General features: G+C 42.0%; 1 pseudogene; it reads right to left on the minus strand.

Moving 5' to 3' along the window:
- Nucleotides 1-23,251: 23,251 nt before the first annotated feature.
- LOC140530212 (group 10 secretory phospholipase A2 pseudogene) lies at nt 23,252-24,038 on the minus strand (annotated as a pseudogene).
- Between the last annotated feature and the right edge of the window lie 288 nt (nt 24,039-24,326).

A 24,326-nucleotide genomic window follows, 5' to 3' on the forward strand; every position in this document is an offset into this window, starting at 1 on the left:
AACCTATCATTTTATCCATATACTGTTGGGGAATTCTTGGTGCAGAGAATTCACCACCACCCCCTCCCCCCCAATAATTCATTCTTCATCCTTGACTTTCTGGCTTAATGAGCTGCCCTGGAAATTAAGTGATTTGTCAAAGGTCATAGTCAGAACTTGAATCCAGATCTTGGGTCTCCAATACCAGCTCTCATTGCACTACAACATGAAGCCGAGATTACTGACAAGCTTCTGGCTAGCTTTCCTTCAGGGCTATCACCACATCCTCTTGGTGAGTTTCCTTTTGCAGCCAATAGTCAGTCAGCACATATTGACGTTAGTGCTAAGGGTGAGCCCAGTCCTGTGCTAATCACTGGAAGATACAGAGAAAGGAAAAAACCTCGTCACTGTCATGAGGGAGACAATATAAAAATAGAGCTATACATCTAAGATATATGCAAATGGAACTTTCTTTTAAAGATGCATTTAATTTTTGCAAAAACAAAACAAAATTAGAAGGAAAGCAAAAACTGGAAAATAATTTTTGCAGCAGTTTTCTCTGAAAAAGACCTCATTTCTCAAATATGAGTTAAATTTATAAAAATACAAATCATTCCACAATTGGCAAATGGTCAAAGGATATGAAGGGAGTTTTCAGAGGAAGAAGTCAAAGTTATCTATAAGCAAATGAAAAAATGCAATAAATCACTATTGACTAGGGAATTGCAAATTAAAATAATTCTGAGGTATCACAGCATAGCTATCAGATTGGCTAATATGACAGGAAAAGAAAATGACAAATGCTGAAGGGGGACGTGGGGAAATTGAGGAGATGCCCATCAGTTGAGGAATGACTGAACAAATTGTGGTATATGATTGTGATGGGATACTATTGTGCCACAAAGAATGATGAGCAGGCAGATTTCAGAAAAACCTGGAAAGACTTACATGAACTGATGCCGAGGGACATGAGCAAAGCCAGGAGAACCCTGTACATGGTAAGAGCTACATTGTAAGGATGATCCATTGTGAATGACTTAGCTAATCTCAGCAGCGCAAAGATCCAAGGAAAGTCTGAAAGATCTGTGATGTAAAATGCTTTCGCCTCCAGAGAAAGAACTGATAGAATCTAAATGCAGATTGAAGAACACTTTTTTTAACTATTTTCTTTTTTTGTCTGTATTTTCTTTCACAACATGACTAGTATGAAAATATGCTTTGCATAACTGTACATAACCTTTATCAAATTGCTTGCGATCTCAGTGATAGGGAGGGTGGAAGAGATTTTGGAACTCAAAACTTTTTAAAAAACAAAACACACAAAAAACCAAGGTTGAAAATAATTTTTGCAAGTAATTGGAAAATATTTCAGAAAAGACAGATTGAATTGATCCCATTTTTTCTTTGTCACAAACAAACAAAGAAGCAAAACTTCCCTTTCTCCAGACTGAACTTTCCCTTGCAACAAAGCAATACAATCACGCCAGGCTGGGTGAATTTTTAGTAAAGTGTCTTTTCTAGTGGAGTGAAGGCTTGGGCAGGATTGTCCCTCCAGGGCACCTTCCTAGGATAAGCTGCCTAGCAATTCAACTCAAATCACCACAACAAATATTTACCAAGTGTTGGCTAAGTGCAATTGTGCAAAAGTGCCACTAAGCGCTGTTGTATTAGGAAGTAGGTATACCAAAGGAAAAAGAAAACCCGTCCTGCCCTCTAAAAACCTTCATTTCTCCTGAGGGGACACAAGGGAGTTCACATAGAAGCAAAGACAAAGTAATGAAAAGCCTCATCACCTAGGGATAGAAGTCCAGCAGTAGTGTCTTAAGGGTCTAGGTTCCAGTCCTGACTCTTAGACGCTGGCTATATGAGTAATCGGCACATTGGATAGAGCACTAGTCCTGGAGTCAGGAAGACCTGGGTTCAAATCTGAACTCACACACTCACTAACTGTGTGATCCTGGGCAAGTCACTTCACCCTGTTTGCCTCAGTTTCCTCATTAGTAAAAATGAGCTGGAGAAGGAAATGTCAAATCACTCCAGAATCTTTGCCAAGAAGACCCCAAATGAGATCACCAAGAGCCAGGCATGACTGAAATGACTCAACAGCCACAAAAAGCCATCAGCAAATGTGTGAGCAGACTGTGGATCTCATCAGTGTCAGTGCAGTGTACAGTGGGGACTTTCTCTTCAGCTTAGAGTCTCAAGGCAGGAGTTCTTCACTTGAGGTCCATAGACATGTTTTTTAAATAAAATATTTGATAACTGTATTTCAATAAAATTGGTTTCCTTTGTAATCCTGTGTATTTTTTTTTTAATTTAAACATGTTCTTCTGAAAGGGGGTCCATAGGCTTCATCAAACTGCCAAAAGGAACCATGACACCGTCTGCCTCAGTTTCCTCATCTGTATAATGGAGTTGATAACAGCAGCTACCTCTCAGGGTGGTTGTGAGGATGTGTAAAGTACTAGCTATTATTATTACGATTATTACCGAAGAGTCACCTAGAGCACTGGGAAGTAATTTATCCAGGGCCAAACAATATGTGCCTGAGGCAGGATTTAAACCCAGATTTACCTGGACAGCTCTCTGTCCAACAATACACAGTACATGGGTAAACTCACAGATCTGGACCAAAACAGCAACTAAAACAAATAAACAAAAAAACAGCAAAAACCCCAACCTCAAATCAAAGTAATTTCAAGAGGGAAAATGGAGTGACTGAGCGTCCATCCAGCTTCCTCTTTCTACCCTGAGCACCCTTGGCAATCATAAGGCTGCAAAGCAAACGGGTCCTTCCACAAATGGCCCTTAATCTGCCTATAATGGGGTTACCCCATTTTCCATTAAGTTAAATATCACAGCTCTGCTGACCTGTTCTGCTGACATTCAGTAATAAGGATTATATTTATGAGACACTGTAAAAGGAGAACCTGTACCACTGTAAAAACTTCCAAACTTCACCAGCCATAAATATCTATTTACATTTTTATGACCCCGTTAAATGGTCAGTGGGGCTTCCCTAACAGGTTGTCAATGAATAGGACTGAGACCACAAAGGTAGGAAATCAACCTATTTCCAAGGATTGTCTGACCACTGATACTTAAGAGAGGTTACAGCTCTAAGAGCCCAGCATCAGATCACTCCGTTGGGGAGGATTTACCCCAAGATATAACTAGAAAGAGGTGGACACAAGAAGGAATTTTTTTTTACCTTTCTGGATTTTAATCTCTCACTGTGACGGTGGGGAAGAGGGAGGAAAAGGCAGAAAGGAGAGGGTTTCAGGGGAGGCATCTTCCTCCTTCCTGAGTATTTCTTGGTGTCATCAGTTCAAGTTTACTCCATGGATAGTGTCCATAATTAAGGAGAGGAGAGAGCCAGTGGCTTCTGCTTTGGTCAAATCACACTTGAAATATTGTGCCCAATTCTTCTTAGAAAGAACATTTAAAAACTGGAGAGACGAGGATGGTGAGAGAAATAGGCACAGGTGGAACTGGGGATATTTAGCTCAGAGAAGAGAACCCTGGAAGCACAAGGGATGACTTTCTTAAAGTACTTGGTGGGAGTGGACTTGCTTAGCTTGGTCCCGGGGAACAGAATTGGGTGGAGATTAAATATGGGCAGATTTTGGCTCAGTGTGAGAAAAATCCAGACTGTTCAATAAAGGAATAGATTGTAAGAAGAGGAAAGGAAATTCCTATTAATGGAGATCAGATCTTACATTAAGTTGTGAGTGACTGAATAGAAAGGATATATATTTGATATCCAAATCCAAATCTCCTTACTACTACATTGTCAAAACAAGAAACCTCTTCTAATTCCTATAGGAATCCTTCTGCTACCTCTATGGATGACATCATTCTCAAAGTAAGAATCCTGTCAAGGAAGCTAGCAGATGTTGGATGATCACATATGTTGAGCAGGAATTCTTAACCCTTTTTGTTTGTCCTGGGTCCCTTGGGCATCTAGTTAAGCTCCTGGCCCCCTTCCAAGAATAACATTTTTAAATGAATAAAATGAAATGCACAGGATTATAAAACAAATAAATTATATTGAACCATCAAAATAATTAAAAAATAAAGTTATGCCACTGCAGTATGAATCCCTGTGTAGTGGTGGTGGGATGATCTCTGAGGTCCTTTTCAGCACTGAGATTCCAAGTGGAAATTGTTGAGGCCAATGAGAGCCTCCTGTCTCAAGGACCCCATCACCATTCCCATTGTATTGGATAGTCAGGATCTAGAGTCAGAAAGACCTGAGTGTGAATTCCTTCTCCAACACTTACTAGTTGTGTGACCCTTGGGAAATCACTTAACCTCAATTTCCTTATCTGTGAAATGGAGGTAATAATGGCTCCTATTTCATGGGATGGTTGAGGATATTAAATGAAATAATGTCTATTTTGTAAACCTTTAATCTCTCTGTAAATGTTAACTATTTTTATTATCTATTCTGGCAGTTCTAGAAAACACCTTCCAACCTGACCAGGACCTGGCCAAATACTGATTGTTCCAGAGATGTCTTAAGCCTCCCCTGTTAACAAGGTGACGGCAGATGTCGTTTGTCCTTCATTATCAAAGAGGAGCATGACATCAGGGAGGTGAAGAGGCCATTCTCTGCCTGTTAACAAAGAATCCATTTGGAAGGCTGCCTGGAAACCGAGGGAAGAGGAGATTGGAAACCTGTGTCCTAATCTCATTCCCTGAAGTAATTGTGTGCCGTTGGTTAAATCCATCATACACAGAGACAGTCAGAGAGTTAGGGAATAGAGGCAAGGAGAAAACACAGACAGTTCTTGTGCTGAGAAATCCCCTTTGTCCATACTAGACCATGTGGGGCATGGTACTGAAGAGAGTGCTGCCCATATCTGGAATGACAATGGATGAACATAGGGCTGGGTGCTGAGGCTTCCAGGAGAACTCACCCTCTAGATGAGGCGACAGACCCCGAAGGGAAGGGAGCCAAGTGCTTGGCTGGTGTGCTAGTGCTGACTCAGAGGCCAGTAAAAGAGAAGTCAGTACTCTTCTCCAAAGGGCATCCTTGCCTTGGCTCTCTGTATATATACTGTCTGATGGTGCATTCCAACTCGGGAGGACTCAGTTGCTGGCCCAGAGTAGTGGCACCAATGCTCAGAGAGAAGGGAAGTTAGTGGTTGAAGAAGCAGGATGAAGAGGAAAAGGAAAGAGGGAGGGAAGAAAAGTGGGGAGAAGAAAAATGGGAAGGACAAGTGACACTTTAAATTTCCTGTTCATCCATCTTATCCAATTATCCAACTGTCTAGTTATAAGCACAGATAATTCTCACTGAGCAGAGTTTAGAGAGTTAGGAACAGGGAAAGCAGGGACCAGGGGAATTTTTTGAGGAAGTGGAGTAAGTAGCTGTCTATTTCAGTGGCATTTTGAAGGTATTGCCCCTCTCCACTCCTTAACTACCCCGGAGCCATTCATTCTACTGTTAGAGATTCATTCCTTTGTTCCTTTTTGTCCTAGATTCATAGAATGTCAGAATTGAGAAAGACCTTATAAGTCATGTAATGTAATCCCCTTTGGAGGAAACAAAGTCAAAGAGTCACATGGCAAGTCAGTGGTAGAGTCTTTACAAGAACCCAGGAATGGGTTTTCTAACGTGGGATTTCTAGCCCCATGTTATTTTTACCACTATGTTTAAGGATAAATCAAGATCTTTATAGGCCCCAGAACCTTTTAGATGATGAAACCATCTTTTGTATATACATACATATGTATATACACACATATATGTATATATACATGCACATATATGTATATATGCATACACACATATATGTATATCCTGCCCCTAGATATCTCTCTCCAGTGTGTGTGTGTATGTGTGTGAGAGAGAGAGAGGGAGAGAAGCATGGTATCGTATGTATCTATATATTTGTTCTATGTTTATATAAGAGTAACAGAGAGAGAGAAAGAGATGGATCTGAGAAGGAGCGTGGAGCAGTGAATAGAAAGCCTGCCTTGGAGCCAGGAACACCTGAGTTCAAATCCTGCCCCTGAGACTAGCTATGTGATTTCTCCGTGCCCTTATTAGGTGCTAAGACTAAGCTGGAGAATGCTTACCTGCATTTGGTCAAAGGAGTTTTCTCACCCAGAGTTCCCAATGTCCTTGAAATCATGGGTCTTGACAAAATGTGTGCACATATACAATATATTTTAAAAGTAAGTTGTTGTTCATTAGAAAATAGATTTAGAGCTGGAAGCGACACCTTAGAGGTCATCTGATCTAATGTCACCATTTCACAGATGAAGAAACTGGACTTGTCCAAGATCACACAGACAGTCAGTAGCAAAGCCAGGACTTGAATCTTTTTATCTGGAACCTCTTGTTCTAATTTTATCACTGTTTTTTTTTTTAAAAACATGGTCAAATAGCATATTATTTTCCTAGGCCTACTGTCTGCTGTGTCCATTGGATAATCCCACCATTACTGAGATATCATTCAGCTAATTCTTTAGTTAAGTAGCCGTTTGTTGAAGATTAGCTAGGCTCCTCAGACCCTAGCACAAGACAGAGACAGATGGTGATGTAACCCTGCGGAAAGGGGCAGCATCCAAACTCGTGTTCATCTGGGGGATCTTTGGATTACTTGGGTAGCCTGTGACATCAATCCAATGAATTAAGCGCTCTCTAGGCTCGCTATCCCAGAGTTAGGCTACCAGTCTGCTATTATACAACAAATCAATTGACAAGCATCTATTAGGCACTTCCTACATTCCTGGATACTGACCTCCCTGACTTCCTTTAAGTCTCTAATAAAATCGCACCTTCTACAGGAAGCCCTGCCCAAGCTTTCTTAATTCTCGTGTTTTCCCCTGATTAATCATTTCCTATTTATCCTATATGTAATTTCGTTCGTATATATTTGTTTGCATGTTACTTCCTGTTGTTAGATTGTTGTGTTCCTTGAGGGCAGGGGCTGTCTTTTGTCTCTTTTTGTGTCCCTAGCACCATCCCTGCCTTCAAAAGCTTTCATACTGGCCTTGACATGCTTCCTTGGATGCAATTTCTAGGAGGAACCGTTCAAACAAACCACACAGCAGAGGATACTTCCAGTATGGGAATACTTGTGGTGGGAATGAATCTTCTAGATGAAGAAGGGGAGTATGGTAGAGAGGGTCCAGAGCGAACCTTGGAGAGGAAAATATAACTTGCCATAGAAAGAATTCATAACAAAGAAGCAACGTCAAGCAGGAAAATAATTTATGCAATGACTACCATACAGTAGGTGCTTAATAAGTATTGATGAGGATGGTGATGATGATGAGCTTTTCTTGTTTTTGGAAAGGAGAAAAACTTCAGATAGGCTTGAGGTCAAACCTTTTGACGTTCAATCAAAATCCATCAGAATTGCAAAATGGAAAGAAAAGCAGGAATAACCCAAGCGCAACATCCTACTAATTCTACTGGCATTCTTCTAGTAGTTGGGACGTATCCTCTCACCAGAGGAGGGGAGAGTGGGAACAAATTTACAGAACCGTAGCATGGAGGTGCATGAGCGGAGAACACATGCTCCTGTGGACTAATCACAAAGGCTAGGCAGTTATGGGTTACTCCATTTCTGGGATTCTGAGGCACTGTTAAGCTTCCTTCAGGAAAACAGAGCCCTCAGTCTATGGACTGCAAAGCTTTTCACATCTGCACCCCTGTCTAGTCTCTGAGGGACTGTGACTTCTCAGGCAGTCCATGGAAAGACAAGGAAAGATAAAGGAAGACCCTTTCCCTTCCAATCAGCCCTCTTCAGCCACAATGATACTTCCTCCAGTCTTCTCTTACAAGTAGCAGGGGACAGTTGCTGAGGCTGGGCTGCAGCCTCGCTTTGAGAATTCTTCTCATACCCACTCAGAGATTTTGTCTTGGCTCTTGGAGGTCTACTCTTGACTAACCTACCACTGTAAAAGCCAGGTCTCTTGTGTAAAATGACTCACCACTATCTTAGAATGAGAAACTAAAACCCTCATTTCTGTCTCCCAAACCACAAACAGACAACATACAATCGTCCCATAGTCACCAGTAGCTGTAGTTATTAGGGTTTTCCAGTGTTCAACCTCAAAACCTTCGTATTAGTCATATGCAAATCAGATTCTGGGAAACAGTAAACTTTAGCTAGGCTTATTCTGAGCATCTCTTCTCTGTGGGGTTGCTTTCTGAGTGATCTAACAAAGCCGTCTCTCCTTTTTCTTTTTCTCTCTTTTTCTCTCCTTTTCTATTGGCAAAATCAGACAAAGTTACACCCTGACAAAGAACAACATGGGAAAGCTTGTATTAATTGATACAGGGTGAAATAAACAGAATTAGCTGATTAGTCAAGAGCTATGTATTAAGTGCTTATTGTGTACCAAACACTGTGCTAATTGGCAGGGAATTTAAGCAGGCAGAAAGGCAGTCCCAGGCTTCAACGAGCTGGCCTTGGTGCTCCACCTTGCAGGAGCCAAGTAATCAGAGGGCAAGACCATACAGAAACTTTCAATATCTGAATTTCATGGGAACAAGAGACATAAAAACAAAAATGAGGAGGAGAATTTGTTTGGGAAAGTATATGTCTATATATGGATGTCTATATGTTTGTGTGCATGAATATATCTATAGTTTTAGAGAAACATATACAAACTTAATCAAACCCTTGCGGGGGGGAGAGGAGGGAGGGGAGAGGAAAAAGGACAAAGCAAGAAAGTGCACAGCAGAGAACAAAAAAAACTTACAAGGAAGCAAAGATGAACGATATTCAACACGTGTATCATTTATCACACAGGTTTTCTTGAAATGAAAGTTCATTGCTACGTATTTTGAATCCTCTCGTTCTGCTGTGCACATGACGTGCTTTCTTGTTTTCTTACTTTCTTTGCGCTGAAGTTCCAATATTTAAGTTTAGGATAAATTTTTGTTTCTTTTCTCTATTCTGTATTTGTGTTCTGGCCCTTGAGTCTAAAATAAAATTTAAAGAAAAAATTTAAATATCTATAAAAATAAATAAAGAAAAAAATCTTAATTCCAGGGGTGGGAATGACGTTTCCAGATGAAGAGAAAGAGCATTGTCGAGAAGGTCCAGAGTGAAGCTTGGAGAGGAAAATATACTTGACATAAAGAAACTTCACAGCAAAGAAAAAATGGCAAATAGGAAAGTAATTTACACAATGACTATAATAAGGTAAGTAGAAAGGACAATAGCAAAATAATCAAGACAGAGCTTTGAAATTGTAATCACCAAGCCTCGCTCCAGAGAAGAGATGGAATAAAACACCTTCCTTCCTTTTTTTTTCTTTGCAGAGATGAAGGTCTGTGGAACATTGCATATCATGTCATATTTGGTTGATGTGTTGGTTAGTTTTACTTTTTGCCACTCCTTTTAAATTCTTTTTATAAGGGATGGCTTCCTAAGAGAAAGATATATTAAATATAACAGAAGTTTACAGTTTCTTATACAAACTTTTTTCTCCTTTTTTTGTGCGTTTACATGTTTGTGTTTATTGATCATTTAGTTCACAGTAAAAAGGTGGGGGGAAGATATCTTGAAAAATGTAGGTTATGTAATAAAACTTTTTAAATTTTCCAAATTAAAGAGACTGAAATTTAAAGGGAGAAAAGTGTTCCTATCTATTAGATTGGCTAATAGGACAGGAAAGGTAAATGACAAATGATGGTGGGATTGTGGGAAAAATGAGACATTAAAGCATTCATTGTTGGTAGAGTTGTGACATGATTCAACCATTCTGAAGCGCTATTTGGAACTATGCCCAAAGAGCCATAAAACTATGCATTCCCTTTGATCTATCAATACTACTACTAGGTCTGTATCTCAAAAGAGATAGAAAAACAAAAAGGAAAAGGATCTATATGTACAAAAATACTGATAGCAGCTCTTTTCTGGGGGCAGAGAATTAGAAATTTAGGGGATGTCCATCAATTGAAGAATGGCTGAACAAGTTGTGATATGTGATTGTGATGGAACACTGTTGTACGATAAGAAATGGTGAACAAGATACTCTCATAAAAACCTGGGAAGATTTGCATGGACTGCTGCAAAATGAGATGTACTGCAGATTGAAACACACTATTTTTGTCTTTTGTGTTGTTTTTGTTTTTTTTCTTTCTCTTGGTTTTTCCCTTTTGTTCTGATTCTTTTCTCATAGCATGACTAATGTGTAAATATGTTTAATATGATTGTGTATGTATAACCAATATCGAATTCCTTCCCATCTTAGAGAGAGGGAAGGGGAGGAAGGGAGAAACAAGTTTGGAATTCAAAATATTATAAAAGTTAAACTTTCTTTCCATGTAATTGAAAAAATAAAATATTAAAAAATATTTTTAAAAAAAGAAGTGCCTTGCCCATGGGCCCAATGGTACATATCAAATGACTTGGAATCCAGGCTTAACTCTGCTGATCCAAGCCTGTGGTTATTTCCATTACACTGTCCCCTCAGTGCCCAGTACAAAGTCCCTTTCCTAGGGCTGTCAACAAACAGTGTGACTATGTGTGTGCTTCCAAGGGAAAGAGGGCTAGGTTAGCTCGACCTTCCCATCCCCCAGTCATTACCTAAAACCTGGAAGTCCTAGTCAAAAGTGAATGCATACGTCACCAGTGGAAACACCTGGTCGTCCTGCTTGATCCATTTCATTTTATAGATGATACATCATCCATCCCTGGGAACACAAAACTACTCATTATTCACAGAGAGCTTCAAATTCCTGTATCCAGAACCCTGAAACCTGTCTGCTGTCTGTGAAAATTGGATCATTAAATCCTGTTTTTCTTATTAACTGGACCCCTCATCATTCTCATCACAAAGATAGATCCCCTTGCCCTACCCCATCCTCATCACAGAGTCACATAGTGGCCTTGTGTCCCCCACCACTTATACCATAGACCTTCCATCAGTTACATTTCCTCCCAAGAAAATCTTAAGCCCCCCAAATGTCAGAACATCTAGAGAGTTTGAAGACCACCCAGTCTAGCTCCTTCTTTGCACATAGGGGGAAAGTGAATACCAGAGAAGGAAAGGGATATACTAGATGTGACATTGTTGAACATAGTCTTGGCTCCCCCAGGTTTCCATGTTGAAGACATTCCCATTTCATGACACTCTTCCCCAACTAAGGTTTGTTCCAGCAGGTCTGTACAATCCCTTCCCTCTCCCACCTTCCTCTGTCAGTGCTTAACCGGTGGTGCCAAAAGGCCTCTATCCTAGATTCAGAGCTGAAAGATGGCTTAGAGACCACCTGGTTCTTTCTCATTTTAAAGAGGAAGAAGACGCTGAATCAGAGAGGTGAAAAGATTTGCCCAAGGGCAACAGCTAATGTCGGAACAGAATCTGAATCCAGGTACCATCATTCCAAATCCAAGGCTCCTTTGGCTATTTCTTACTGGTGTACTCCTAGATTTTATTCTATCGTAGAAGGAGGCAGAGGGAAAAACAGAGGCGATGGCGTTAGGAGTTGCTGCCTCTTGAAGATGCATTAGAAGTGAAAATCTTAGGATAAGACATAAGTAGCAGAACGCAGTGAAAAGAGCTGTGGAAGCAGGCAGAGAGCCTTGGCTTGCGTCCCAATCCTGTTACCTGGTCTTTGAGCAGCTCTGGCCAAGCCATTTACATTTTGTGGGCCTCAGGCTCTTGTCTTTAAGGAAAAAAAATGGGAAGGAGAAGTTGGTGTCTTCTAGCTCTAAATCTATGATTCAACAATCCGAAATTTTTAACTTTGAAAAACTCAGTTTATGTGATTTTTTTTTTCAGGAACATAGCTATTGGACAAAGGAAGGCCCACCTAAACTTTTCATGATGTCCCTGCTGTGTAGAAATTGAATCCCTGACTCATTCTGCTGATCGCTGGAGGATGCCCAGAGGATGCCCAGCCTGGCCAACTGGGTCAGCTGGAGCCCTGTGTTTGGACTGTTTGCCCAGAACAGGTAATTGTAACATTTATATTAATTAGAGAGACTAAGCTGTCCCTTAGCTATAAAAGCATCAAACATATTAAAATGTCCTCATTAAAGTTTTATGGCATCATATCAATCCAAACAGCATATAAGGCACTGTGGAAAAAAAGAGGAAAACAGAGACACAAGCTCCCTTTCTGTGTGTGTGTGTGTGTGTGTGTGTGTGTGTGTTTCTCCCATACTGTCTCTCTCCCTCTCTTTGCCTCTCTCTCTGTCTCTCTCTCTGTCTTGGTGTGTCTGTTTGTCTGTCTTCCTTCTCTCCATTTCTCTGTGTATGTATATGTGTCTCTCTTTTACACACACACACACACACACACACACACACACACACACACACACACACGCGCGCGCGCGCGCTCGTGCACACACATTCTGTCCCTGGCCAGAGGCAGGAGGGACAGAGAGATTGTCATTGGTTCTAGGATCCTAGATAAGCAGATACATGGAAGGCTGTTTCTATCCAATGCAGTCAGGCTGCATTCTAGCAGCAAATCCTTTCATGTCCCTGAGCCTTTGTTTCTCCATCTATAAAATGGTCATAATTATATTTATACTTCTCTCCTCACCCAGCTGTTGTGAGAAAGATGCTTTGTAAATGTTTAAGAGCTATAGAAATGTGAACACGTTATTATCATTATTACCTTTATCTCTGACTCTTTGCTTGAACCCAGGCAGACCCTAAGCCCCTATTGTGTGCAAAGCACCAGCCCTCCCTCTGACCCTAAAGACTTTCCTTTTTCTCAGCAGTTATAAATTCATCTCCATAAAACCTTCCCAGACTAATCCCAGCCAATTATGGTCACACTAACTGCATACTGGAGCAGAGATCTCTAGACAGTGGGAATTCGTTATATATTCACAATATGACTGGAGTTGTTAGTAGTTTCCTCTGTGTGTTTGTGTTTCATCTACCCACTAAATGTAAGCTTTCCCAAGGCTCAGGACTGGCCTCTTTTCATCATCACCTCCCACATTAAAGCTTTAGTTCAGAAAGTGGTCGAAGGAACTCTATCATGGTACGGGCCTCCTAACTGATCTCCTTGTTTCCATACTCTCCTTTCTCAAATTGTCCAACTAAAAGCTTTATGCAAACAACAAAATCCTCTCACTAACGTACTAACAGCTTTAACTGTTCAAAAATCTTGAGTCTCTCTGTATGATCTCTGGTCTAAATTACAAACTTCTCTACCTTATTATTTTCTACCCTACTTTTAGACACTGTTTCCCTTCTAATCACGCTGGACTACTAACTGCTCTCCCATCTCATCTGGTTTTCACCTATTTCCACTTATTTGCATGGGCCATCCCACCTACTTGCAATGTATTCCTTCTTCATCTTTACTAGCAAAATCCTTTTCTCAAAGACATATACATAGAAAAATATTTATAGCAGTTCTTCTTGAGGTAATACAGAACTGAAGACTGAAGGAGGATGCTCATCATTTAGAGAGTGGCTGAATAAATCATGGTATATGATTGTGATAGAATACTATTGTACTACAAGAAATGATGAGCAAGAAGGTCTCGAAAAAGCCTGGGAAGACTTACATGAACTGATGAAAAGTGAAGTGAGCAGAATCAGAACACTGTACATGGTAACAACAACATTTTGCGATGATCAACCATGGAAGACTACTACTTTGATCAATACAGTGATCCAAGACAATTCCAAAGGACCCACAGTGAAACATGCTATCCACTTCCAGAGAGAGAGCCAATAAACCAAGTATAAATTGAAGTATAATTTTTTTCATTTATTTTATTTTTCTTGCTTTTTTGTTGCAACATGACTAATAGGAAATATATTTTGCATTATTTCACATGTATAAATGATATATTGCTTGCCTTCTCAATGAGTAGGGGAGTGTGGTGTAGATAAAATTTCTTTTTTTTTTTGGCTACATTTTTTTTTTAAACATCATAAACATTCCTCACATACACTCTTTCTCCATTTCCACAGAACCATCCTCTACGAAAAATTAAAAAAGAAAAAGTAGAAAAGAAAAATTCAGCCACCCCGTTCTCAGCATGACAGCAGCTGTCTTCTGCCCTGCTATGCCCTGCTTCCCCCACCCAGATAGATGGTCTTCTGTATACCATCCCCTCTTGCTCCCAAGTGAATTTGTCTCAGAGGCTAACTACAGCTTTGATGCTCTATGCTGAGGAGGCAAAGACTACAGGAGAACTTTAGACAGGGATTCAGAGAGTGATTGTGAATGATCAGCGTTAGCACAGAAGGAGATGTCCATTTGAAGGAGATGTTCAATAAGGAATTGGTGCGTGACTTCCTGTTTGATCAGTGACTTGGATAAAGCCAAGACATATAATATGCATTTAATTTGCAGATGACACCAATCTGGGTGGGATAGCTAACATGCCAGATGATAGATGTCAAGGATCTTGACAGCCAAGGCCAGACGTATCAGGCAAACAGCCTGGTACACTCCCAAGTATGGCAGAGCCAGACTAAAATGTACCTGGGAAATATTTAACCAAATAAATAAAACTACAGTGACACTTAGATAATATCATATTTGACAACTACGTCAGTGTGCAGCCCACAGGGAAACATACGCACAGTTTAGTGACTCGCCTTCCTAACTGAGTTTGACGCCATTGGGCTAGAACATTGGGCTAAACCTAATAAGATGAAACTTAATAGGGATAAGTGTATAAAATCTTATGCTTGGGTAAAATGGAAAATTAACCTCGCAAGTACAAGATAGAGGAGGCATGCCTAGATGACAGTTTGTCTGAAAAAGAGCTTGAAGTTCTTTGGGCTAAAAGCTCAGTAGGAGCCAGCAGAATGACATGGTAGCCAAAATGCTAATGCAGTATTGGGCCGCATAAAGAGAGGCAGAGCTTCCAGGAAAAAGGTGTTTGATCTGTGCCCTTGTCACAGCTCATTGGGAGAATTGTGCTCAGTCATGGGGGCTGTGGTTTAGGAAGGATATTGGTAAACTGGAAAGTGTCCAGAGGAGGGTAACAGGGATGGTGAAGGCCCTTGGAAACTATGTCCTCTGAGTATTAGCTGAAGGAAAAGGGTAGTTTAAGAAGAATAATAATTAGCATTTCTATAGTGCCTACTATGCGCCAGGCCCTGCTAAACATTTTATAAATATTATCTCATTTGATCCTTGCAATAACCCTGGGAGGTAGGTGCGATACATTATTCCCATTTTACAGTGGGAGAAACTGAGGTAGACAGAGGTGAAGTGACTTACCCAGCGTCACACAGCCAGTAAATTTTTGAGGCCAGATTTGAAGTCAAGTCTTCCTGACTCCAGGTCCAGTGCTCTCCATCTGCTGCACTACCTAACTGCCTCGATAAGACTTGAGAAGACTCACCCCTTGAGAGTCATCCTCAAGGGCAAAATTAGGAGTAACGAGTGGAAGCTGTAAAGAAAAAATTTAGGCTACATGTCAGAAAAACCTTCCTGACAGCTACAATGGTCGAAAGTGGAAGGGGTTACGGGGGCAGCACCAGGCCTGGTCCGGAAAAGCAGAGTTCAGATCTGACCTCAGATACTTACTAGTTCTGCGACCATGGGCCTGTCACTTAACTCCTGTTTGCCTCAGCTTCCTCATCTGTAAAATGGGGATAATCCCTACCTCCCAGGGATGTTGTGAGGATCAAAGGAGATCATAATTGTGAAATACTTAGCATAGTGCCTGACATGTAGTAAGAGTTAATGTTAGCTGCTGCTACTGATACTACTACTACTATTACTACTACTACTGCTACTGCTACTGCTGCTACTGCTACTGCCTCAAAAAGGGGTTGGCGCCCCCTCCTTGGGGGTCTTTTAGCAGAGTCTGGCCGGCCCCTTATCCTGTATGTTATGGTAAGGCCTTCTTTGGTGTTTAGATTGTACCAAATGACTTCTAGAGGCTCTAATTCTCAAATTCTGTGAAAGCTATAGTCCTCGAAACTTTGAGAGGATTCCACAGCTAAGTTATTAGCAGAACTGGGATTTGGATGTTGATTTTTATTTTAAATCCAATGTTCTTTCTACATCAGCATGTGACCTCCCTGGCTGAAACTGCCGCATAATGAATCCATCCTTTCGGGTATTTCATTCATGAAAGCCCCTGAGGCTGGGGTCCGAGATCAACCTCCTTATCCCAAATTGTTCTCCACAGTCAAGATGATGAGGATGGCAGCTCGGGTAGGACTGTACTCTACAGTTTCCAGTGCTGGAACCTGACATAAAGTCAAAAAGACAGGATGAGCTGTGTGACCCTGGATAGTCTCATCTGTAAATAGGGATAATAACGGCATTGACTTCATAAGATTGTTGTGAGGACCCAATGAGATAATATCTCTAAATCACTCTGTAGACCTTACAGTGCCATATAAATGTTAGTTATTCATGGTTACAAGAATCAGTTCATATTTTGCACCCTTACATTCATTTCTGGACCTTTACCATACAGGGCTGAAATTTATACCCTAGTATATGTATGCAAATTCCCAGGGAGATCACCCAGAGTAGAATCCATCCCTTTGCATCCCTTATAAGAGAGAGCCATTTTCTGGGGTTCAACCATGAGCTAACTGTCTGATAAAAGTCCTCCCTGGTGTTTACATAGCATCACATTTTCCAAAATGTTTTCAAACTCTTAATTCATTTGAAGAGGCAGGAGAAAGAGAAAATACTGAGGTGTTAGGAGATACGGATTCTAATCTTATCTCTGCCCCATAATAGCCATGTGAATTTAGGTGTCTTTCCTTTCTCTGAGTGTCAATTTCCTTATCTGTGAAGGAAGGAGCTATTAATACCTCCTTTATCAATCTCAGGGCCCATCTCACTGTTCTTCCTTCTTCAGACTCCCCATTTTAGATTGTGATTTGGAAAACATGGAGATCAGGGAAGGATCTCAATTAATTAAAAATAATGAGTTGAATATTTATTCTGGTTCCTGGGGTTGGGGAGGAGTATCCTGGCCCTGGTGGATGAGTTGAAATTTATTGGTGATCTGACAGTCTCCTTCCATCACACTGAACCATCCTAAGGCCCAGCTACAAACTAGGATGCCCAATGCTCTCCAGCCCCTACCTCCTGATTTGGTCCCAGGGACCAAGACTGAACAATCCTCCACTGGGGCCTATGGAGGACATAAGTGTAGACTATGAAAAAAGACAGATCCTCTGGTAGTGGCGGCAGTGTGTGTTACTGGTTTTGTATTTCATTTAAAGGAAGAAGCGATAGTCCAGGGCTTCCTCAGCCAGCCACATTTGAGGGCATCCTGAAAAGGTGGCAATGCAGACATCCACCAAGCTCTAATGACCTCCCTTCCTTAAGTTCAAGATCCTGGATGTTGAGCTGGAAGACAACATAGAAGCTATGTAGTCAGACCCCCTCTTTTTGCAGATAACGAACACAAAGACTTAGTGACTTGCCCAAGGTCACATAGGTAGTAAACATCCTCTGATTCCAGAGTCGGTGGTTTTTTCACTGTGCCTCACTACTTTCTTTGGGGAAGAGCTTACTCAAAAGAGCCTAAAGTCAGGAGACATGGGTTCTACCCGTTTCCACTAACCATGTCCCTTCTCCTTTCTGGATTTCATTTTTCAAACTTGCACTTGGAGCCGATGTTCTCAAGGGCCCTTCTATCTCTGTGATTGGTGGTTTGTGACCTCCATCCTGCCTCATATCTGTACCGCTCAGTGGGCAGGCACTAATTAGGTGGGACTTCCCAGTGGTGTAGTCAGAGCTCAGGGTTAGCTTTGAATCTTCTTGTGGTTGCAACATTTGACCTGAATAATCTTTAGGTTCTGTTCTTGGCACTTACACTTCAAGTCCATGGAGAAAAGACAGAATTCATCTCTCTCCAACTGAAAGAGGAAGACTAGTCTCCCCTAGAGCCTCTGTGGGCAAAAACAACTCTTCTGGGAAATCTCTGTTCAGCTGTTCCTTAGTAGAGGAGGGGATGATATTTGGAGGAAGGGAAAGAAATTTCTCCATGAAACCTTGAATTTCCGGTGTTTCAGAGTTTTAGTTAGCCAAAGTCTTCAGATCTCATTCCATCCTCAGCTTCCTAGCCAGCTAGGAGAGAGTCCTTGGTCTACCTGACTCCCGACCATCTAGGATGTCCCACTGTAGGAGTGGGAAGAGCCAAACATAAGTATCTCCTTGTAAAGGAATCAGGAAGATGGGCTATACCTGTATGTGTTGTCCCTAAACTGATGGATGGATGTCCATTGTTGTCCTCGCTTACTTGGACGTTAGGACTTAAAGGAGGGATTGAAGGCAGGGAAGCTTGAATTCAGGAGCCCTAGGTTCTAGATCTGACCTGGCACTATGGAACAGTTTCTACCTCTGGGAATCATAGAATTTGGCAGCTAGAAGGACCTTGAAGATCAGCTATGTGCCCTGGGATCCTATGAGATAATGGATGCAAACAGCTTTGTAGAAAAATAAAGAGCTATAAACATGAGACTCTTGGTTGATTTTGACTAACGGTTCAGGTAGTAACTTGAAGTTGCATTTAGATACTCAGAAAAAGTCTCTTGGCAAAAGATAGCACAGCAATAATCAACAATGGCCCCTTTTGCTCTGGGCTTTTGTTTGCACTTTCATATACATTCTATTCTCTCCTGCTCCTCGCAACCCCCGGGGGAGGTGAATATTTTCAATCAGCTCTTTGCCTCGGTCTTGATCTCTTTCCTACTCTTCCCTTGGCCATCAGAGGACCTTGTGAGCTTTAAAGGGTCTAGAGGATTTCAGATTTCCCATCTTCCCACTGATATCCTAACTGTGCCAGGAATAACTGACAACAGGTGCTAAGAATAAAGGGGATGCAGATTCAGCACTCTACAAAGAGCCCAGGAGAAAAACTACCCCATACCTAAGGCGAACATTTTGAGGAGTGGAGCAAAAATATTTCCAGGAGCTGTGTTACGTCTTTGTGCTCTCTAGGTTTGAACCCAACTTTGTCTGGACTCTGTATTGAACTTGTGTTTTATATCAGTTTATATGGCTATTGTAAAACACCCCTTTTTAAAAGCTGATTAAGTGTGGCTGACTAATTGGCATCCCTTGATAATCACGGTGGGAAGCGTACAAGAGGGGAGTCATGAGCTATGCCATTACTAAGACACTCCAACCCCCTCAGGGACATCCGTAGGATTCTGGGGGAAAATGTAGTGGTTGCTCTCTGGGGATTGGACTGAGTGTGAGTTAGGATGAGGATTTCTAAGGCATATGTGTGTGCTACCTAAGTAAAGAAAAAAATATATATATACAAAGTAAATATGAATTAATTTGGAATGGTAAAGAGAAGTGGAGAAGGTATCAGGAAAACTTTCATGGAGGAAGTTATGTTTGAGCTAATTTTTGATGGAAACCAGGAAAGGGTGGGGGAAGGTGTGTGTGTGTGTGTGTGTGTGTGTGTGTGTGTGTGTGTGTGTGTGTGTGTGTGTGTGTGTGTGTGTGTGTGTGTGTAGGGAGTGAATACCAGGCGGGAGTGACAGCCAGGGCCAAGGTACAGCAGTTGGAGATGGAATATTGAGGATGAGGGATGAAAAGGAAGCCAGTCTCACTGAAACATAAAGCAATAGGAAGTCTGGAAAGATTCAGTTGGAGCCAGATTGTAAAGAGCTCTAAAAGCCAAACAAAGGAATGTATATTTAATCCTAGGTGGCGAAAGTGGAGTTGGGAAGACTCATCTTCCTGAGTTCAAATCTGGCTTGGCACTGTGACCCTGAGCAGGTCATTTAACCCTCTTTGTCTCAGTTTCCTCATCTGTAAAATGAGCTGGAGAAGGAAATGGCAAACCGCTCTAGTATGTTTACCTAGAAAACCCCAAATGGGGTCACAAAGCATCAGACGTGACTGAAAAACGACTGAAGAACAATTTAACCCTAGAGAGGGAATCGGTGGCCGCTGAAGTTGATTGAGCATGTTAGTTTTAGTGATATGGCTTTGGCAGTTATAAGGAAGACGGTTTGGAGAGGGGTGAAACGAGGCTGAGATACCAGTTAGGAGACTGGTGAAATAGTTTAAGAGGGGATAAAAGCCTATACTAGAATAATGGTCTGTGAGTAGAGAGAAAGTGTCAAATGCCGTAGACTCGTAGGATCAACAATATTTGTCATCTGATTGACTGGGGGGCAGGGTGTATGAAAAAAAGTGAAGAGTTGAGAGTGACTGGGAGAAAATAATGGTGGAGACCAAAGGTGTCCTTGACAGAAATATGGAATCTAACAGGACTGGGTTTGGGGTTCTATTTTGGACATGTTAAATTTGAATGGTCTATGGCACATCTAAATGGAAATATCCAATAGGCATCTGGTGATACAGAATGGGTGCTCAGGAGAGAGATTAGGACTGGATGTACAGACATGAGAGTCATCTGAAATGAGGTGATAACTGAGCCCATGAGTGCTAATGAGATCATAAAGAGAGGGTTGTAGCTAGAAGAAGGTCCAGGACAGAGCTCTAAGGTATATTCCAGATGTGTGGGGTGGGACATAGATTATGATCTAGCAAAAATCACTGAGAGAAAAGCCCAAACAGGTGGGAAAACCAAGAAGGAGCATTGCTATGGAAACCCAGAAAGGAAAGAGTATCCAGGAGGAGAGGGTAGTCCACAATATGAAATGATACAGAGAGATGGAGGAGGAGGATTTATAAAGGGTCATTACACTTGGTCATCAAGAGATGACTGTGATTGGTGATTGCCTTCCTTGCCTTCTTTCCCTGCCCAGAAATCACTTCATGAAGGAAACCAGAAAAAGGTCTAAGAGCTAGTGATGCTGAGTGTAGAAGGAAGGTGTTGCCCTACAGGCAAAGTCTAGCCCTGACTGGCTTTTTAATGGGAAGGGAGTTTAGGGGATGTGAATGTGGGGGCTCTAGAGCTCTGTATTGGCATCCTAGAGCCTCTTGACAGTAATTTTTGAAGCTTTTGATTTTGCCAGTCCCTTCAGCTGGCAAAGAAATCCTCACCTTCACTGAGGGTGTATATCCCTACCAAGAAGGTGGGGTTCACTCCCTGTTAGCAGCCCTGTGATCCCCATGGATGGCTGCACTGTGAAACCTGGTACATAGCTTGAAGGATGTTTGTACCTAACCTACTTTCTTGGGACAGCTGTACTGTAGCCCAGCCTCCTCTACTCTACTCCCACCCCTCCCTTGGGCGAGGTTTCAGTGTACCACCTTGCCTGGTTGTCTAGAATTTATTGCCAGTTGGGTCCCCCAGTCTGGCAATGGAACTGGCTATGAATTCTATACAACCCTCCCTTCTTTCCTTTGTTCTTTCATTTCTTCCTCCCTCCCTCCCTTCCTTCCTCCCTCCCTCCCTTCCTTCCTTCCTTCCTTCCTTCCTTCCTTCCTTCCTTCCTTCCTTCCTCCCTCCCTCCCTTCCTTCCTCCCTCCCTTCCTTCCTTCCTTCCTCCCTCCTCCCTTCCTTCCTTCCTTCCTTCCTTCCTCCCTCCTCCCTTCCTCCCTCCTCCCTTCCTTCCTCCCTCCTTCACTTCCTTCCCTCTTTCCTTCCTTCCTTCCTCCCTCCCTTCCTTCCTTCCTTCCTCCCTCCCTCCCTCCCTTCCTTCCCTCCTTCCTTCCCTCCTTCCTTCCTCCCTCCCTCCCTTCCTTCCCTCCTTCCTTCCTCCCTCCCTCCCTTCCTCCTCCCTCCCTCCCTCCCTCCCTTCCTTCCCTCCTTCCTCCCTCTCCCCACTCTCCCTCTCCCCACATGGGGATCATGCCCTTACCTGTGGGCTCTCTGCCCAAAGGAGCATCAATTTTGATTGTTGAAACCTTGCAAAATACCTTGGACTTTTTGGGCTAGATTTTTTTTTCTCTTCCCTACTTCTTTACTCTATCACTTAAAAAAAAAAAAAAAGGACAGTTAACTCTTTTCCCCCATGCAGTTTTATTTATTATTTAAATACAGCACTGGAACACTAGATTTTGATAAAGTCCGTCGGGATTCCAATGGAGCTACCTGACCCATGCTGGCTCTCACTGATTGGCCAGTTAGAGGTCCAAGCCAAGCCTGGCTTGGTCAACGATTGGCTTTGGAGGCTCAGAGTGAGAGTAAATAGAAATTGCTTCTGTTCTGACCAGAAACCCTGAGGGTCTCCCTGTCCCAGTTTGATTTTTTTTTTTTAGTAGGCAAACTAGGTCATCTTTTGCCTCATTTCTTTTTTTTCTTTTTTCTTTTTTTAGAGTTGAATGACACCAATAATGCGGTGTAGTTTAAACATTTATTTTTCTGTACAGAGAATCAATGCTAGACACCAGGAAGGTAAAGGATTAGGGAAAATATAGTTTACAATTTAGCACTTCTAAGATTATCAGTATAATAGCAGTTTTGTAAAACAGGTAAATAAGTTTTGATCTAGTTACAAGAACTTGGAAATAGAAGAGAGAGGTGGTTTTGGGCCTGTATCTTATCTCTACTTCTTAATAGTTCTAATAGGAAATCATACTTATAAATTAATTTCTTTGACAATTCAATTCTAATAATAGCTAGTATTTATAAAGCATATATTTACATAGCACCTACTCTGTGCCAGGCACTTTATAAAGATTCTCATTTGAAACCCACAACAATCCTGGAAGGTAGGTGCTGTTATTGTCCCCATATTTTACAGTTGGTGAAGCAGGTTGACAGAAGTGAAGTGACTTGCCCAAGGTCACACAGGTAGTAAGGGTCTGAGGCCAGATTTGAACTCAGGTCTTCCTGACTCTAGGACCAGTACTCTACCTCACCACCTAGCTACTTGAGAGCCATAGAGTAAACTGGGTAAAAAATGTTTACCAGCTAAAATTTCTAAAGGTTAAGAGAAGTCCATAAAAAATGTTGGGGGATAAAGGCCAATTTATGATTATAAAAGCAGAATTTGAGAGATTAAGTTTTTATTTTATAAGATGCTAAACCTTTGGCCATACAGTGAGATAAGAGGTATGTATTAGAACCCATGTCTTCTGACATATTTATTAGACCTGCTTTCTCTTAAACTGAATTGCCTTTGCCTGTCTCCTTGGATTTAAATCGCCATTTAGTAGGGGTTTAGCATTGTCGCCAGGAGGGGACGATACAGGTAAAAATAAAAATATAGGTAAAATAGGAAGAACTCCCTTAACCTCCCATTTTCCCATTAGAACAACTCGGTTTCTTGGATTTGTCCTTGAGTTGAAGGTAACGAAATGGCCTCTAGCTAGGTTTCAGCTGAGATGCAGCATGGCAATAGATGGGGTCCATGCCTTAGGCCTATGAGGCAGAAGTAGCTAAGAACCTTTATTTTGCCCTTACTGGAACACTGATACTGCTTTTTCTTTAGGGAAAATTATTTTTATATACCCGCAACCAAAAGAAAATTTCCAAGGTATGTCAGTCACCCTTCGGCTGCTTATTTTCATAAAGGGCATGGAGGAAGAAAAAGTACTTTGCATTATATTCTACTGTGGTCAAGCAGTGGGCAATTTCCTGGTCACATTTGCACATCATTTCTTGGCACTTGTTCAGGTTGGCACCACATTCCACCTTCTGGTCTCTGCATTCCCAATTTTAGCGTTCCATCTTGGGGGAACAACCAGCCTCCTCAACCTTGTTATAACAGCAGTCATGTTTTTGGCAGCACCAGTCACTTTTGTCCCGGGGCCAACCAGTTCTTCCAATGACACAGTAGCAGCCATAGCTCATGTAAGCCAGTGCTGAGCGGCTTGAGAGATCAGTTGAGTCTGTCTCAGTTGAGAGCTCCTGGCAGCTCCAAGAGTTCCCTCCAAAGCACATGAGGTTTCCCCGAAATAGCTGAGAAGAGGCATAGCAGCAGCAGGGAAACAAGTTCCATCTCAGGCTGCAGGTGTAAGTGCCGCTCTGGATGGCTGACCCCTGCCTCATTTCTTAGCTTGCCTTAAATCACAGAATGGGCATTGCCTCAGACAAACCAAGACCTGGGACAGATCCTGGCTTAAAAAGGCCAAGGCATCCCACTGCATCAGAACCATCTCCAGTCTTCTTTATCTGGCCACTGAACCCAGATGGCTCTGGAGGAGAAAGTGAGGCTGATGACTTTGCACAGACCTGTCTCATTTAAATCCAATTCATTTGCAAGTCAAGGCATCATCCTCAGAGGTGTTTGGTCTTCTTTGAGAATGAAGGACAAACCCTATCAACAAAGTCCAAGAATCCATCCCCAAAGTCCTTCTGGAGCCCAGGTGCTCTCCCCTGGGAGCTTCCTGGTATCACTGGGATCACTCTCGATGGTCCTGGGAACCACAGGCACGTGGGGCCTCCCTGAGGCCGTTGGGAGCAGCCCGGAGGCAGGCAGATTAGAGGAGCCTATTACTCACGGCAATTAACCTCGGGAAGTCATTAGTGTGAGTTACCTTTAGCAAGCTGGCTTGTTAAAGGAATCTCTAGGCCAGGCTCGTTTTGTTG

The sequence above is a fragment of the Notamacropus eugenii genome, chromosome 1, assembly GCF_028372415.1.
Source record: "Notamacropus eugenii isolate mMacEug1 chromosome 1, mMacEug1.pri_v2, whole genome shotgun sequence".
NCBI classification, from domain to species: domain Eukaryota; kingdom Metazoa; phylum Chordata; class Mammalia; order Diprotodontia; family Macropodidae; genus Notamacropus; species Notamacropus eugenii.